The sequence below is a fragment of the Hibiscus syriacus genome, unplaced genomic scaffold (genome assembly GCF_006381635.1).
Source record: "Hibiscus syriacus cultivar Baekdansim isolate YM2019G1 unplaced genomic scaffold, ASM638163v2 tig00110511_pilon, whole genome shotgun sequence".
NCBI classification, from domain to species: domain Eukaryota; kingdom Viridiplantae; phylum Streptophyta; class Magnoliopsida; order Malvales; family Malvaceae; genus Hibiscus; species Hibiscus syriacus.
Window position 1 is genome coordinate 1,718,776 of NW_024062767.1, and position 17,255 is coordinate 1,736,030.

At 34.8% G+C, this 17,255-nt stretch overlaps 1 pseudogene; it reads left to right on the forward strand.

Moving 5' to 3' along the window:
• The first annotated feature begins 364 nt into the window (after positions 1-364).
• Positions 365-12,610, forward strand: LOC120130095 (annotated as a pseudogene).
• The last annotated feature ends 4,645 nt before the right edge of the window (positions 12,611-17,255 follow it).

A 17,255-nucleotide genomic window follows, 5' to 3' on the forward strand; every position in this document is an offset into this window, starting at 1 on the left:
ATGATTTTAAAATAATAAAATTTAGATACCAAAACAGAATAAAAAAAATAGTTTAAATACTAAGCATGTAGTTTACCCTAGTTCATTTTACACAATACTATTTTTTTTTTCAAATTATCTTCAATGTATGGCTTCGAAAATTCAACTTCACCGAATTTTGTGTAATTAGCAAGTTTAGTTTTGTTAGTTGGAAACCAATGATTTAAAAATGTTAGGATAAGATTACATCATTGCCCCGCCAACCTAAACCACCCCTTACCGTCCAATTTTAACCTCTCCACAATCAATCACGTGATCATATCACGTGACACCGCCTCTTCTTATTTTCCCCAACGAAAATTCAAAACTTTAACGTCTGAGAACAAAAAAACCAGAACCCTTCAAAAAAAAAAAGCTCCATCTCCGTCCGGCATTGTGTTCTCTAATCAGGTTTCCTTTTTTGGTTTAATCTCATCGGTTCACGGATTTAAAATGTGATACATTTTATTTTGAGTGATTTTAGAAGATTCTATTTTGTAGATTTTGATCGCATTATACAGGAGATGGAGAGTTCCGATTCCGTTAGAGTCGCCGTCAACATTCGGCCGCTGATTACTACAGAGATTCTCAATGGATGTACGGATTGCATCACCGTCGTTCCCGGAGAACCTCAGGTATTTCGATTCTATAAATATATTTCCCAAGTTGAAATCTTATATTGAAACGGATTAGTTTGATTTTTTTATTGTTTCGATTAAGGTTCAAATTGGGTCTCATTCTTTTAAATATGATTATGTTTACGGAGGAGGGGGCTGCCGCCTTCTTCTATTATGATGATTGTGTTGCTGCTCTGGTTGATGCACTTTTTCATGGTTATAATGCCACTGTACTTGCGTATGGTCAGGTTAGCTTCATTTTGTTCCTATTATTATTATTATTATTCATTTCCACTTTTTTACATGAAATTTTACTATTGACTAACAAAGATGTTGTGTTTCTGGATTTTTTAGACAGGTTCTGGTAAAACATTTACTATGGGAACCAATTACAATGGCGAGGAAAGTAATGATGGGATTATACCCAAAGTTATGGAAACTATATTTAGAAGAGTTGAGGAAATGAAAACACCACGGAGTTTTTGATAAGAGTATCATTTATTGAGGTAATTTTGTAGGCCATACAATAATTCTTCAACTAGAAGTATTATTATCATTATCAGGTTATGTGCTTATTTAGTATGTTTGAATTTGACAGATATTTAAGGAAGAAGTGTTTGATTTACTTGACTCAAAGTCTACAGCTCTTGGAAGACCTCCTATACAAATTAGGGAAACAGGGAGTGGGGCAATAACACTTTCTGGGGTAACTGAGGCAGAAGTTCGGACGAAAGAAGAGATGGCATCAAATTTGGCACGAGGTTCTTTATCTCGTGCTACAGGAAGTACCAATATGAATAGCCAATCAAGGTGAGGTTTTGAAGCCATATGTTTCAGTAGTCTTTGCCCATTTTTTGGCTTCACCAGAATCACTACTATCTTTGATTTAAATACCATGTTCGTTGTTATAATACCATGATGTATTAGATTTCTAAGGTTTACATAATTATAAATAATGTAATTATCTTTTTTTTTTAAATTTGTGCTTATGTCAAATGCAATGGTCGTTACATTGTTTCCAGTCGTTCACATGCCATCTTTACAATAAGCATAGAGCAAAATAAGATTGGTAACTGCTTAAGTGGGGTAAATAGTGAAATCGGTGATGATATCTTAAGTGCAAAGCTTCATTTAGTGGACCTTGCTGGCTCAGAACGGGCAAAAAGGACCGGTGCTAATGGCACACGGTTAAAAGAAGGTATATTTGTTTTTTTCCATTTTCCAAAGCCTCGTGTTATGTATTAAAATACTATAGGTTCTAAATTAGCCACAATATGGAACGTTGTGATATATTTTTTCTAAAAGTTTTGACATTTTGTTCTTGTAGGAATTAATATCAATAAAGGTTTACTAGCTCTAGGAAATGTGATTAGTGCCTTGGGAGATGAGAAGAAGAGGAAAGAAGGAGGACATGTACCATATCGGGATAGCAAGTTGACTCGCTTGTTACAGGCATGTTTATTTTCATTCTATTTTATGCATTTTGTTTTAAACAGTGTTTTATCCAGATATATACGCAGAATCAATTCAACCAGTTGTAGTTTTAATTGGACGCTTTGATTTTTGTTGAAGTAGATTATTTGTTCATGACAAATTGAATTGGATACATCATATTGCTATCAACCAGTTGTCAATTATCCTTGGTTTAATGCATTTAAATATTCAGCAAGTGCATGATGCATGGACTATTTGTGAGCACTGAGGGTTAGTTTAACATTGTTGTTGCAGGTGAAAAGTATTTTTAAAAGTTAGGTTTGGAAAAACGTTCTTTTGAAAAGTGTCCTGAAAAAAAATGTTGTAAAAGTTGTTGGAAATAAAACACTCACATAAACAACTTTTATTGAAACTCAAACAAATATTACAAGATCACTCTCACTCAAAAACAAGAACTACAACTCACTCTTATAATACTTTGCTTCTTCACTCACTTAGAAGTTCTTAATTTTTCTTGATGCTTAAAACTAAAATGGGAAGGAATATTTATACTACTCAAGAACAATCCTACACCACACAAATAAAATAATTTAAACCATTACAAATTCAACAAATATCTAACTCTCACCTAACTAAATTGATGTAAGCAATGACATCATTACTTAAATGATGTAAGCAATGACATATTTAATTAAATGATGTAAGTAATGACATCAATTTAGTTTGGGTTTGGGCTTAGGCTCCCATAATGGATCAAGTTTATGATCCAACACCCCCCCTTAAACTTGATCTCGTGACCCGTAGTAGGTTCCTTAATCTTAAGCAGTCTTCGCTGTTCAGTGGCTTGGTAAAAATATCAGCAACTTGATCTTGTGACTTCACGTATTCAACTTCCACATCTTTTCTTGCAACACACTCCCTTATATAGTGGTAACGAATATCAATGAGCTTGCTTCGATCATGGAATACTGGATTTTTCGCTAAGGCAATGGCTGACTTGTTGTCGACACAAACCTTGGTAGGCACTTCTTGTATCAAACCTATCTCTTTCAATAGATTTCTAAGCCAAATTGCATGACAAACGCATGAGGTAGCAGCAACATATTCTGCTTCACAAGTGGACAATGTGACAATCGGTTGTTTCTTTGACATCCATGTGAAAGCAGTATCTCCTATGAAAAATACGAATCCAGTAGTGCTCCTTCGATTATCTATGTCTCCACCCCAATCACTGTCACTATATCCAACAAGCTTGTAATCATTAGAAACTGAATTGAACAAGCCGAAGTTAATTGTACCTTTCAGATAGCGAAGAATTCTCTTTGCAGCTTTAAAATGGGTGGTTGTTGGAGATTCCATGTAGCGACTAACCAATCCAACTGCGTGAAGAATATCAGGTCTCATGCAAGTTAAATAGCGTAGACTTCCTACCAAACTTTTGAAGAATGTTGGATCTACACTTTCGCATTCTTCATGTTTGGTCATCTTGATCTCGTATTCTGCCGGTGTGCTTATTGGCTTACAGTTCTCCATCTTGAACTTCTTCAGTATCTCCTTTGCATAGCTTTCCTGTGAAATAAAAATTCCATCATTTTGTTGCTTAACTTCAATGCCAAGGTAGTACGCCATGAGCCCCATGTCTGTCATCTCGAATTCTTTCATCATCACATTCTTGAATTCATTAAACATGCTTGGGTTGCTTCCAGTGAAGATCAAATCGTCCACGTAGAGGCACACGATCAAAATATCTCCATCTTTGATCTTGATATATAGAGCGTGCTCGTAGGGACATTTATTGAAGCCATTCTCTTGGAAGTACTTGTCGATTCGACTATTCCATGCTCTTGGTGCTTATTTTAGCCCGTAAAGAGCCTTCTTCAACTTCAACACCTTGTCTTCATGCCCTTTGACTTCGTAGCCTGATGGTTGCTGAATGTAAACTTCCTCTTCAAGAACTCCATTTAGGAAGGCAGACTTTACATCCATCTGATGTATCTTCCACTTGTTTTGAGCTGCCAAAGAAATGATTAGTCTGATAGTCTCCAATCGAGCAACAGGAGCAAATACCTCATCATAGTCAATTCCAGCCTTTTGACTATAGCCTTTAGCAACTAGCCTCGCCTTGTGCCTTTCAATATCTCCTTTGGCGTTTTGCTTTGTTTTGTACACCCATTTGACACCTATCGCCTTATGTCCCTTGGGAAGTGAGGTAAGTTCCCATGTGTCATTCTTCTCGATGGCCTTGATTTCTTCATCCATCGCATCTCTCCATTTCTTTTCTTGTACCGCTTCTTGAAAGCTCACTGGTTCACAATCGGCAAACAAACAAAATAATGTAAGATTATCTTGTCGTTCAGTTACCTCATAGAGATCTCTAAGGCTTCTTGTGCGTTGCACAACTCTTTCACTTTGACTCCCACTTGACGATGATGAAGGTGATGAGTCTCCTTGAGTGGTTGATGTTGGTGAAGTGGGTGGAGTTGCAAGCTCTTGTTGAGATTCATCTAGTTGTTCCCTCATTGTCTTCTCATCTTCTTCAAACTGAGGAAAGAAATTGAAGTCATCTGTATGAGAGTTAAAATCCCATTCTCCTTCTTCGTTGAGGACCACATCTCGACTAATCACAAACTTCTTATTTTTTGGATTGTACAACTTGTAGCCCTTCGAATTAGCATCATAGCCGATGAAGATAAAACTCTCGCTTTTATATTCAAGCTTCGTTCTTCTCTCGTCTGGTACATGAACATGGGTTATACTTCCAAAGGTTCTCAAGTAGGAAATGCCAGGCTTTCTTCCACTCCATGCCTCTTGCGGTGTCTTTCCCCATACACTTCTTGTTGGAGATCGGTTTGACAAGTAGACTGCACACGATACTGCTTCCGCCCAAAATTCTTTGGGTAGTTTCTTGCTTTTGAGCATGCTTCGTGCCATGTCGAGGATTGTTCTGTTATTTCTTTCTGCCACACCATTTTGCTGGGGGGATCTAGGAACTGTCATTGGTCAACGAATTTCATTTGCTTCACAGAACTCTTGAAACTCCTTGGAAGTAAATTCTCCACCTCGATCGGATCTTATGGCTTTGATCTTTCTACTGCTTTCTCTCTCCACTGCTGCTTTGAACTTCTTGAAGACTTCAAAAACTTCTGACTTCTGTTTCAAGAAATATATCTAGTTTTTTCTTGAAAAATCATCAATGAAGAGAAGAAAATAGTTACTGTTACCGAGAGAGCTCGGCTTGATCGGTCCACACACATCGGTATGGATGAGCTCGAGTGGCTTCTTGGCTCTTGTCTCTGACTCCTTTGGAAAGGTTTTCCTGAATTGTTTCCCAGCTATACACCCTTCACAAAGCTGGTCAGGATGGTTGATGCGAGGTAGTCCCTTCATCATCTCCTTCTTAGATAGCAGCTCTAGACCTCTAAAATTGAGATGCCCAAATCGAAGATGTCAAAGCCATGATGCATCTTTATAGCAAGCTTTCAGGCACTTTGCAACATCATTTTGTATGTTGATCAAGAATATTCTATTCTTTTACATCGGCACTTTAGCAATGAAATAGTCTAACTTTTCACCATTTCTTTTTAATTGATTAGAAACATCTACTACTCTTGAGAAATAATCTGAAATAGACTTAGATGCTTTCATGTGTAAGGATTCGAATTCACCTCTTAATGTTTGGAGATGAACCTTCTTCACTTGCTCGGATCCTTTGTAAGAGGTTTGCAGCTTCTCCCATGCTTCCTTGCTAGAGCTTGCACTTGAAATCTTTTCAAAACCATCATCATCTAATGTTTGGTAGATGAGGTAGAGAGCCTTCTTGTCTCTCTTTCTTGAATCCTTCAAAGTTGTCTTTTGATCTGGTGTAAGAGTAGCAAAAACAACATCATCCACAATCTCGTTATAGACTTTCTCTATGATATCCCACACATCTTGTGATCTAAGAAGTGCCTTCATTTTGATACTCCAATTGTCGTAGTTGTTGTTGTTGAGTGTCGGAACTTGGAATGGTGCCATACCATTTGCCATATCTCTCAATATAATGAGATTTTGTAAAATCCGATTGCACGAATGAATCCGGAACGCCGAAAAAACCTTGGGAGGGACTCGGACAACTCGGTCAAGGGCTCCAACTCGGCTGACTCGGTGAGTCAACTCGATTTTCTGGCAGCAGTCTTCCGGCGGTGCGTGGCGGTGTGTCAGAACTCAGATTGAAAAAAAAATTATGGCGGTGTCGGATTCCTCTCTTCGAGACCTTCGATCTTTCTAACTCGCTCTGATGCCACTTTGTTGGAATAAAACACTCACACAAACAACTTTTATTGAAACTCAAACAAATATTACAAGAGCACTCTCACTCAAAAACAAGAACTGCAACTCACTCTTATAAGATTTTGCTTCTTCACTCACTTAGAAGCTCTTAATTTTTCTTGATGCTTAAAACTAAAATGGGAAGGGGTATTTATACTACTCAAGAACAATCCTACACCACACAAATAAACTAATTTAAACCATTACAAATTCAACAAATATCTAACTCTCACCTAACTAAAGTGATGTAAGCAATGACATCTTTAATTAAATGATGTAAGTAATGACATCAATTTAGTTTGGGTTTGGGTTTAGGCTCCCATAATGGATTTAAATATTCAGCAAGTGCATGATGCATGGACTATTTGTGAGCACTGAGGGTTAGTTTAACATTGTTGTTGAGGTGAAAAGTATTTTTAAAAAGCTAGGTTTGGAAAAACGTTCTTTTGAAAAGTGTCCTGAAAAAAATGTTGTAAAAGTATGGTTTCTTAATTTCAAGTGTTTTAACATTGCTGTAAAAAATTATTGTGAAAAATTAATGTTGAAAAGAGAAATTTTTTTGAAGAAAAATAGTTTGTTGAAAAAATAGAATGAAGGAGGGGTTTTGAGAGATACATTTCGTTGGTTACAATAATTCTATACTTGCTCAACTCCTAAAAACAACAAATTATCACGAAGCATGATATTAGGCCCTAATAATTAGGATTATGGAAAAATGCAACAATTACTCCTAATTTATCTCTACCAACTGCGATCAACATGATTACTCCTAAAACATTTCATCAAATACTAGTCAACATCCCTTGATTTCCACGCTTCTCCTACTCTGGTCTGTTTGTCATTGCAAGAAACCATGCTTCTTTACTACCTTTGAAAATCTCTTGAACCAGGCTTGTGGAGACTATTTGAGACCATATAGTGACTCGTGAAGTTTGCCCACCACGTCAATTTGCCTTTGTTTTGTAATTAAATTTGCCTGAATTATAATTTTTTTTTTATAAAAATGGCCTTCGATGAAAATACTTCAGTAGGAAAACTTGCATTTATTGATGGAATTCTAAATTTTCAGGATTCTCTTGGAGGAAACAGTAAAACCGTGATGATTGGTATGCTATTTTATCCTTTAATGCATTAATAGTTGTCATTATTGATTTAATACTTGTCACTATTGATATAATACTTGTGCCAGGTTTTTGTTTAGTATCCTCAAGTGTTGTTTCTTCTATATTGATTGTAGCTTGTGTTAGTCCGGCTGACACCAATGCTGAAGAAACTCTAAACACCTTGAAGTATGCCAATCGTGCTCGAAACATTCAGAATAAGGCAGTTGTAAGAGCATAGTTGCAAAAGGAAAGTACTTTTCTGGGCTTTATAGTTCTCAATGTAACAATCTCTTCTCTTGCACTTGCTTAGATAAACCGCGATCCAATGGCAGCTCAGTTGCAGACAATGCGGAGCCAAATTGAGCACTTGCAAGCTGAGCTTTTGTTTTATCGTGGTGATGGCAGTGCATCATTTGATGAACTTCAGGTTAATTTTACATAGAACATCCAAACATTAGATATGACTTTCTTTACCAACTTGCTTAAAGTAAGTTCTTTTGTTTTCTGCCCTTTTTTCCCCTCCAGATTCTCAAGCACAAGGTATCTTTACTTGAAGCAAGCAACGGAGAGCTACGACAAGAGCTTCGAGAACATAGACTCGCTAGTGAACAATTAGCTCATCGTGCACATGAAGCTCAGGTGTTTTTTCTCTTTTCTTTTCGCCTAAAATTCCCTTTTGCATTCCATGCTTGTGTAGCTGGTCAAACAGAACACAAATCTGGTGTAAAATTTCAGGTTGAGAAGGAAAAACTGGTAATGCAAATTGAAGCAGCTCGTAATGGTAAATCATGGGATGAGATAGAGTCTAACGAAAATCAGGTAAGATTTGTGCCAGCTATTGGATCTAGAATCTGATGAAGACAATCTTCGGTTCACAAGAGCTTTTGCATTATTCCAGGATTTTGATTTGATGAAAACTTATCTATTGAAAATTCAAGAGCTAGAAGGAGAATTGATACGCCTGAAAAGCTTAAACAGCTCAAAGAGTAGACGAATATCTGATTGTGCAGATGAAGATGAAGATGGAACCTCAAAAAATTCACTATTTTCTTCTGGAAATGATTATTTATCTTCAGGTATTGGGACAATAATGACCCCGTTACTGTTAGTTATTTTGTCAGAGATTAACTACGTTAAATCTTTTTTTGTGTGTTCAGTCTAATTGTATTACATTGTTGAAAGGTAAACGCATAAAACTATGGTTTTTCTTAATTTCTTCCTTATCCTTTTTCCCACAATTGCAAATCTGTTAATGGGTTAGAGTTGAAGCATACTTGAAATATGTCTTTCTTAACCCTTTTAATGTAAAGTTTTTATCTATTTGCATGCCTGATTACATAAGAAGCTTCATCAAGCTCTATATTCAATGATTTTGATGCATTGCTTTTCTGGTCAGGGAATTAAAACTCTGATACAATACAAGACATCTCAATTTAAGCCTACGTTTTGTGATTTTCATTTTTATATTCACTATTCAATTTTTTAATACCTTACTACCGAACTTATGCATGTAAGAATATTTTTTGTTCAAACAGATGAGATTGAGGATAACGAAAAGGAACTGGAACATTCTACTCTCCAAGAAAAATTGGATAGGGAGCTTATGGAGTTGGACAAAAGACTTGAACAGAAAGAGGTAAATGTGCTTAGTTCATTACAATTCAAGAAGATATGTTTAAGGCATTTTATCTGATACAAAATATTTACTCTCTCACCATTTTGGTTTTTCCTTTTTCTACACTTGTTTCATTTTATCTGTTTAAGGCTGAAATGAAACGTTTTACAAGTTCTGGCACCTCAGTTCTTAAACAGCTTTATGAAAAGAAAGTTAATGAGTTGGAACATGAGAAAAAGGCTTTGCAGGTTAGTCCCCTACTTAAAATCAGTGTTACTTTCTGATTAGTGCAATCCTATATTATTAATTCGTTTCCTTTTAATTTGTCAATTGGCAGAAAGAAATTGAGGATCTAAGACATAATCTAGGCAATATTTCTTCTCCTCCTGACGATGGCGCCCAAAAGTTAAAGGAGGAATATCTGCACAAATTGAATGTCCTTGAGTTACAAGTGTGTTTTGAATATTCTTTCCTGTATGAACAGTAGTTATCTGTTTCTATATTAACTTTTTTCTTTGTAGGTTGCAGAGTTGAAGAAGAAGCAGGATGTTCATGCTCAGCTTTTGAGACAAAAGCAAAAAAGTGATGAAGCAGCAAAAAGACTTCAGGAAGAGATTCAGAGAATCAAATCTCAGAAGGTGAATCTCGGTTCTTCATCTTAAAAAATGAAGTCATTTCTGCAAAAGGGGATATGGTTCTTGCTACAAGAAATAATGTTTATTTTTTTTTCAGGTTCAACTGCAACAAAAGATCAAGCAAGAAGCTGAGCAGTTTAAGATATGGAAAGCATCACGAGAGAAAGAGGTGCAACAGGTATCTGAAAATTCTGGGAGTTGCATCTAGCAGTAAATTTTCTTTTGTCAACATATAATTACTCTCTTATTCTTGATAACCAGCTTAAGAAAGAGGGAAGAAGAAATGAGTATGAGATGCACAAGCTCTTAGCTCTGAATCAGAGGCAAAAGATGGTGAAATTTATTTTTAGATGGAAAGCTTTTATCTTTCTAATTCTAGTGAATTGTAATAAGTTTTTATATGTGCATGTTAGGTTTTGCAAAGGAAGACTGAAGAGTCTGCTATGGCTACAAAAAGGTTAAAGGAGCTTCTCGAATCTCGAAAGGGTTCCTCACGTGAAGCTCCTAGTAAGAACCATTTTCACATCATGCAGTTTATTCTTTTGTTTTTCTGTGTAATTATCACTCAAAGATAATAATATCATTGAAATGCAGGCGCTGGAAATGGCAGTGGTTCTGGAGTTCAGGTATTGATAACAGTAAACAGATTAAACAGAATGATTTTGAATTGCTTTGACCAATCATTTCTGGTCTAACATATCTTACTGACTTGTCATGGGTTTTCTTTATCAAACTTTTAGATTTTAATGCTTTCCCTATGTGGTTATCTTTTTTTGATATTATGTGTTTACTTCCATTTAAGGCAATAATGCAGACAGTTGAGCATGAACTTGAAGTCACAGTACGAGTACATGAAGTACGGTCTGAATATGAACGACAGATTGAAGAGTGAGTCCTGTTTATTAGTTTTTGTGCAGATACCATGTTGAGCTACAAAATGTCTTTTGAACCTCTGTTTGTACTATAGGAGAGCTAAGATGGCCAAAGAAGTTTCAAGATTGAAGGAAGAAGCTGAGATGCTTAAGCACAATGAATTAAGGTTAAAACTTCCACTTTTGTACACTCTTAATTTGATTTTCTTTTTCTTCCTATAATAGTCAATTACTTCTCTTTTAATGCTACCAAATGCAGAGGTTTTCATGAGACAATGTCTGATGGTGCAAGATACTCGAGGATTTTTGCTCTAGAAAACATGCTTGCTGCTACTTCTACCTCTCTGGTCGATATGGCCTCACAACTGTCTGAAGCTGAAGAACGCGAACGTACTTTTAATGGAAGAGGACGTTGGAACCATGTTCGGAATCTTTCCGAAGCAAAAAGTATTATGAATTATCTGCTCAATCTAGCATCGTCCTCAAGGTAATGCATCTTTACAAATAGAAAATTTGCATTCACAAGTAAAACTTTCCTTTCCATTACTAAATTGAATTGATGCAACAATTTGCTTTTGTTATCATCGTTTTGCTTCAATTGATAACTTGTTGTCCCTTCTTCCAAGGTGCTCATTGCGAGATAAAGAAGTTAGTTGTCGAGAAAAAGATGCAGAAATAAAATATCTGAAGGAAAAGGTGGTGATACTTGGTGGCCTGACCAGACAACTCGCCACAGAAAAGGCCGATCTCGCTCTTGAAGTGAAAACGAAGGTTAGTACATTTATTATTGATGTTCCAAGAGTAAGTTTGATGTCCATTTGAGCTTGTAACCTTGACTGGTTTCTAGTAGCTACTTCTGACTTGAAAATACTATTGTAAGAACAGCGGAACCCCAGAGCTTTTATGGACGACATGGATACGTCACAGTCGGAATATTCAGATATGAATGCAAGCGATGAAGATGACTGGATGCAGTCCAAAAAAGAGCGAGCTAGGAGAAAGGCTTTTTTAGCTACAAGAGCCAATGACATGAAAATTAATAAGGGATATGTTGATGGGTTATTATGCTGCAGTTGTAATGAGAAATCTTTATGCGAGACATCAAAATGCCAATGTAGAGCAAATGGAAGTTGTTGCGGACAGTCAATTGATTGTTCTTCAGTCAAATGTTGTAACAAAGAAATAAAAGCAAATATTTCAAGTGACCTTGGCACCGATGAAGAGAACAACCTTGTTGCTCATGGTGCAATGCTGCTACAGAATGCATTAGGCAGTGAAAAGGAAGATGAAACAGATGAAGATGGTCATACAGGGAGAAAAGCACTCTCAGACATTGGAAACATAATGGTACAATTTAGGATATATATATATATATATATATATATCTGAGAATTTATTCTAAAAATTTAAAATTATATATTTTAGAATTTTTTTCTATGTATTTTCTATTAAAAATCTATTTTTGTCTCTCTAAATTTTTTTTTTAGAAGTTTGCCCCTAACATAAATCCTCTATCCGTGCCTAGCTGCACCATTGTTTGCTTGGCTGATGGTTAGCTTATGCAGAGTTTACGTGTTTCTTGACAGGCTAAACGTGATACAGCAAAGGCAAACAAGAGAAAAAAATTTAGAAAATCTTTAGTTCAATTGCTTCCCATGCTCCGCCATGTTCGGAGCGAGAGAATAGAGCAGCACCCCTAAATACAAAAAATGGTGATCCTCCCAAACAGCAAGATGGGCGTCCGACAACCGACTCGGATAAAGCTTCAAAGTTATCAAGAGCAAGGCGAGCGGCAGCTTCATCAACAAGCAACAAATTGCTTCCAGTCAGAAGTACCGACAAGGAACCTATTGCTCTTGCTCCCACAACATCAGAAGAAAAAGAGAACTTACCGTCGCTAAACAATGACTGTTAGTTCCTTTTTAACCCTTAAATACCCTCTGCTACGCATTACTTTTCTCTCACTAACCAGACTTCAGACCATTTCCCTATTTAAAAAAAAAACTTTTCCTACCCCCTTTAATCTTACAAGAAGGACCCAACAGGATGAGAATGAGTTGGTGTCGGTTTTAAAAGTTGAAGACATAGTTGATTAGCGTTACCTGCAAAACCCTAGTGCTGGGTGCGATGGTAGCTTCATCCCTGGAGGCTTTTCATGTGGCCTCCGATGGAGACTTTTATTTGTATTCTTATAATGTTTACATGCTGGGTGCGGTGGTAGCTTCATCCCCGGAGCCTTTCATGTGGCCTTCGGTGGAGTATTTGTAATTCCTTATAATGCTACATGTATTTCTTATTATTTACATTTAATTTAGAAATTAGTGAGTTTATTGAGTGGTTTCAATAATAAAATAAAATATTATATTTTTAGAAAATTTAAGTTTAAATAATTTTATTTTTTATTAATTTAATTTGCAATCATCTCGCATGAATTAAACAATTTTAATAGTTAAAGAATTATTGTTTGTAACATCCCGAATATCGGTCTAGTAGTTTTGTATTCACCCAAGAATTTATTCAATACATTTATTATTGCTTGGAGGTCCATTAGTTCGAATTTGAGTTCGTTCTGGTGAGGATCAAGTTCAATTTGATATAAAAAGGGGATTTTTAGTTTGAAGTGAAAGGTGAGGGACCTAGAGTATAATTTTTCCATTAAAGAAAATCATAACTAACTTGGAAGTAATATTAGCTGATATTCAAGTTACTTTTGGGGTTTGGTCTTCTCTATCTCCATAACACTTTCTTCTTCTTATCATTTCCTTCCTTCTCTTTTATTCTCTCTTAACAAGAAAAATGATAAAGGTTTCAACTTTCATCATCTTCCACTCCAATCTATGATTTAAGGTGAGATTCTTAACCTTGATATCATGACCTTAAGGGGGCTTTTGGTCCACGGAATATAAAATTACCTTTGGGAATAACATTACTGAAATTTAACATTACTATGAGAATATTGTATTACCTTGTTTGGTTTGTTTAGCAGGAATGTAAGATTACAGTGTTTGGTTGGAGGAATATAAGATTACTTGGATGCATATTTTACCAAATTATCCTTGTGATATATTTTTTAAAGTTAAACTATAATATTAATTTATAAATTTTGAATGAAAATTCATAAAAAAATTTTAGTCGTTATACTATCTAATTTTTGAGGAGAAATTACATTTAATATATAATTAATATATTTAGTCTATTAAATTTATATTTTTAAATAATGTTCATAAGTATCATATTTATTTATATATAATATAATATAAAAAATAATATTATGGTAATAAAATATTATTTTAAATAATTATATGTTTACAATAATACTATTTTTTCATCCCATAAATTATAAATAGCAAAATTTTGAATATTAAAAATATAAAATATTTTAAATTCTCAAAATTATTAATATTTTAGTAAATCAAACTCTTTGTATATTATTATTATTTTTATAATTTTGAGTAAAGTATAAAAAATAAGAATTTAAAATGATCATTATTAAAATAATTTATTAGTCCAAGGGTATTGTTGTCCAAAGTGGTGGGAATGTAAGAATACCTAAGAATTTGGAGGTAATAACATTCCCACCATTTTAACAAAAAAAATGCTACTATTAGGAAAAAAGTATTCCCGGTATTAAGATTCTGTGAACCAAACGTGGGAATAAAAGGCAAAAAAAAAAACATTCCCCTTGGTAACGTAAGATTCATCGAACCAAACACACCCTTAAGTTGAACTCACAATCTTCTTTAATGGTGTTTTTGATCTCACTTAGGGTTTTTAGAGGATTTGAGCTTCAAAAACTCACTCCTCGATTTCAATCCTGATTTCATGTAGATAATTCTTTTCTAGAATATTATGATAATTATTTTCGTGCTAGAAACATTTTTGGGAGCTTGGAACGTATTGAAAAGTGGTGTAATATCTCCCAAGGAGCTAGATCAAGGAAAGGTTGGTTCTTAAAGAATCTAGAAAGGTATTTGAGTAGCTAGGAGCTGAAGTAACACACTCCAGCTCTTCCTTACTACTTTTATGTCATCTACATGAGTTGCTTGCTTGTATGGGGTGGAAAAGTATGTAGGGCCTTGGGGGCTTGATTTGTTGTTATGGATGTTTTGAATGTTATTCTAGTGCAAAAATGATGTATAATAACCCCTAATAACTTTCATAAACTTTCACAATCAACTTAGATCTTAAAACAAGTGTTTGGTAGTGAGTTTGGAGGTGTTTCTCGTGTTAAATAGTGTATTTTTGGGTTGCAGTATCGCTATTGTATGAACAGTTGTATTTTGGTAGTGAGTTTGCTCATATTCTCTAGGTGAAATTAGGCTATTTTTAAGGGGAGTACCGATAATGTTGAGATGAGTACCGATAATGTTGAGATGAGTACCAATACTCCTCATTTGAAAAATACAAGCGGTGATTTTTGGGGCATTTCGAAGCTGATTTTGGTACCAATACTCAAGAGAGTATCGATACTACATGTATGGTATCGATACTAAGGGTATTTTAGGGGACTTTTGAGGCTATTTTGGTACGGATACTCAAGGAGAGTATAAATAACATGTGATAGGTATTGATACCTATATAAAGTATCGATGTCATCTTTGATGATTGGATAATGAACCTCGAGATACTGAATAAACTTAAGAGTGAGAGGTTTAATAATGGTTAAGATCGAACATATAGCTTGAGAATGCAATAAATTACTAAAATACACATAGAGTGTTGAAATTAACAAATTGGACCTAGTTGTGAATAATACCCTATAAGGATATGAAAATACTTTTGAATGAGTAAAAACTTAAGAAATGGCGTAATATATTAGTGATTGCTTGTTAAATTTCAGAGGAAGCCTAAAATATCCTCGAATGGATAAAATGACCAAAATACACTTAAGTAATAATAAGTGATATAAAAAGCCCAAGAGTGCTCGAAAAAAGGTGTTAAGACCATGATAATTAAATAAGTACTTTTCCATAAGTCTTAAACATCCGATATAATTGGGAGTGGGGTGACTTACTTGAATAACCTTAGGGACTAAAATTACTAAATTACCCTTGTGGGCTTATGTGAATGAAATAACTTACGCTAGGAAGAGTTAAGTTACTAAGTGACTAGGTAATGAATTGAGACTCGAGGGAGGAGTCTTGAAATGTTGTATTTTATAATAATGACGAGATAAAAAATATGATAATAATGATATAAAAGGTTAGCTCTATAACAAGATCTTGTTAACGAAGACTTTGTAAGAATATTTATGAATGATTAATATTGGGGGTTTTGGGCTGGGTAGGTATCAATATCGTGTTCACGGAGTATCGATAGCGAGGGTAGGGATCGGTACCGTCGCTAAGTTTCAAATTCTAGTAGCTTGAGTTGGTATCAATATCAATGGTGAATACTGATACTGAAAGGTCATTAATGATACTAAGGGGCTTAGTATCGGTACTATCAAATTGAATTAGGTAAGAAGCCTAGTTTTAGGTTAATGACTCAAAACGATGTTAAGGTTTATCAAAACCCTAATATTTTAAAAGTATAAACCTTGAATAACTATGTATTAATTATACGAACATTATGAGGTGATATTCCATAAGACTTATACCCTTGTTTGACACTCAGGAAATGATGAGGACACCTGAGCTACTTGTGTATATGAAAATCATCTAATGTATATATATATGTGTGTGTGTGTGTGTGTGTGAGAGAGAGAGAGAAATATCTAAATATACTTAATTAGTGCTAAGGCATTTTAGTATCAGTGCTAAGGCACTTTCGTAAGTGAGGCACATTAGTACAAATGCTTAGGCACTTTAGTTATTGGACGGTATTACCGCAATATTATATATATATATATATATATACATACAATGATGCTTTCGATGTACTCTATACATGATGCATTTCGTTATTGTATGATTTGTACATGAATGTTATATACTATCACTGTGTTTACGTGATTATGTGTGGCATACGATGATGTATAGTAACATGGTATTGTGGTTAAAAACCAGTCTATGTATACTCATGGTGTAACACCCATCTCCCGTATACCCATACGTATACGAGGTACATATATCATATCACTAATATTATTGTTCTTAATTTGAGATCTCATAAAATTTTTGTTTCATTTTATAAAACATTTAATTCACTTAAAAGAAAACATATATTGGCTTAAATAGACAACAAAAAGAGATGTTCAAACACCTCATCATTTTACAACAATTTAATCTAAATACTGTTCAGAGCGTTTTTACTAAATCCTATTACATGCTCACTAAAATATAACGAAAGTAGACATGTATGTCATACGGTTACTGATGAGGAGACTCTGACTGGATGTCCAAAGATCTCCTTACTCAGTTGTATTCAACCTACACATGAAATAAACACACGTTAAGTATTACTTAGTGATGCATAATTAATCACAAGTAAAGTTCTAAACACAAGTTATTTTATTATACTTCACGTTCCAATGAATCTTTAAATCCAATAGGTATACTATAATTTGCATCACTGATGCTATTACCCTCATTTAGCAACCATTACTAGAATCTATAAATTCATTAGGAATTTCATACAATTAGTATGATTTCCGTATCATTTTAGTACACGAAGTGCCCTATCTAGAAATTCATACACTTAGTATGACTTCC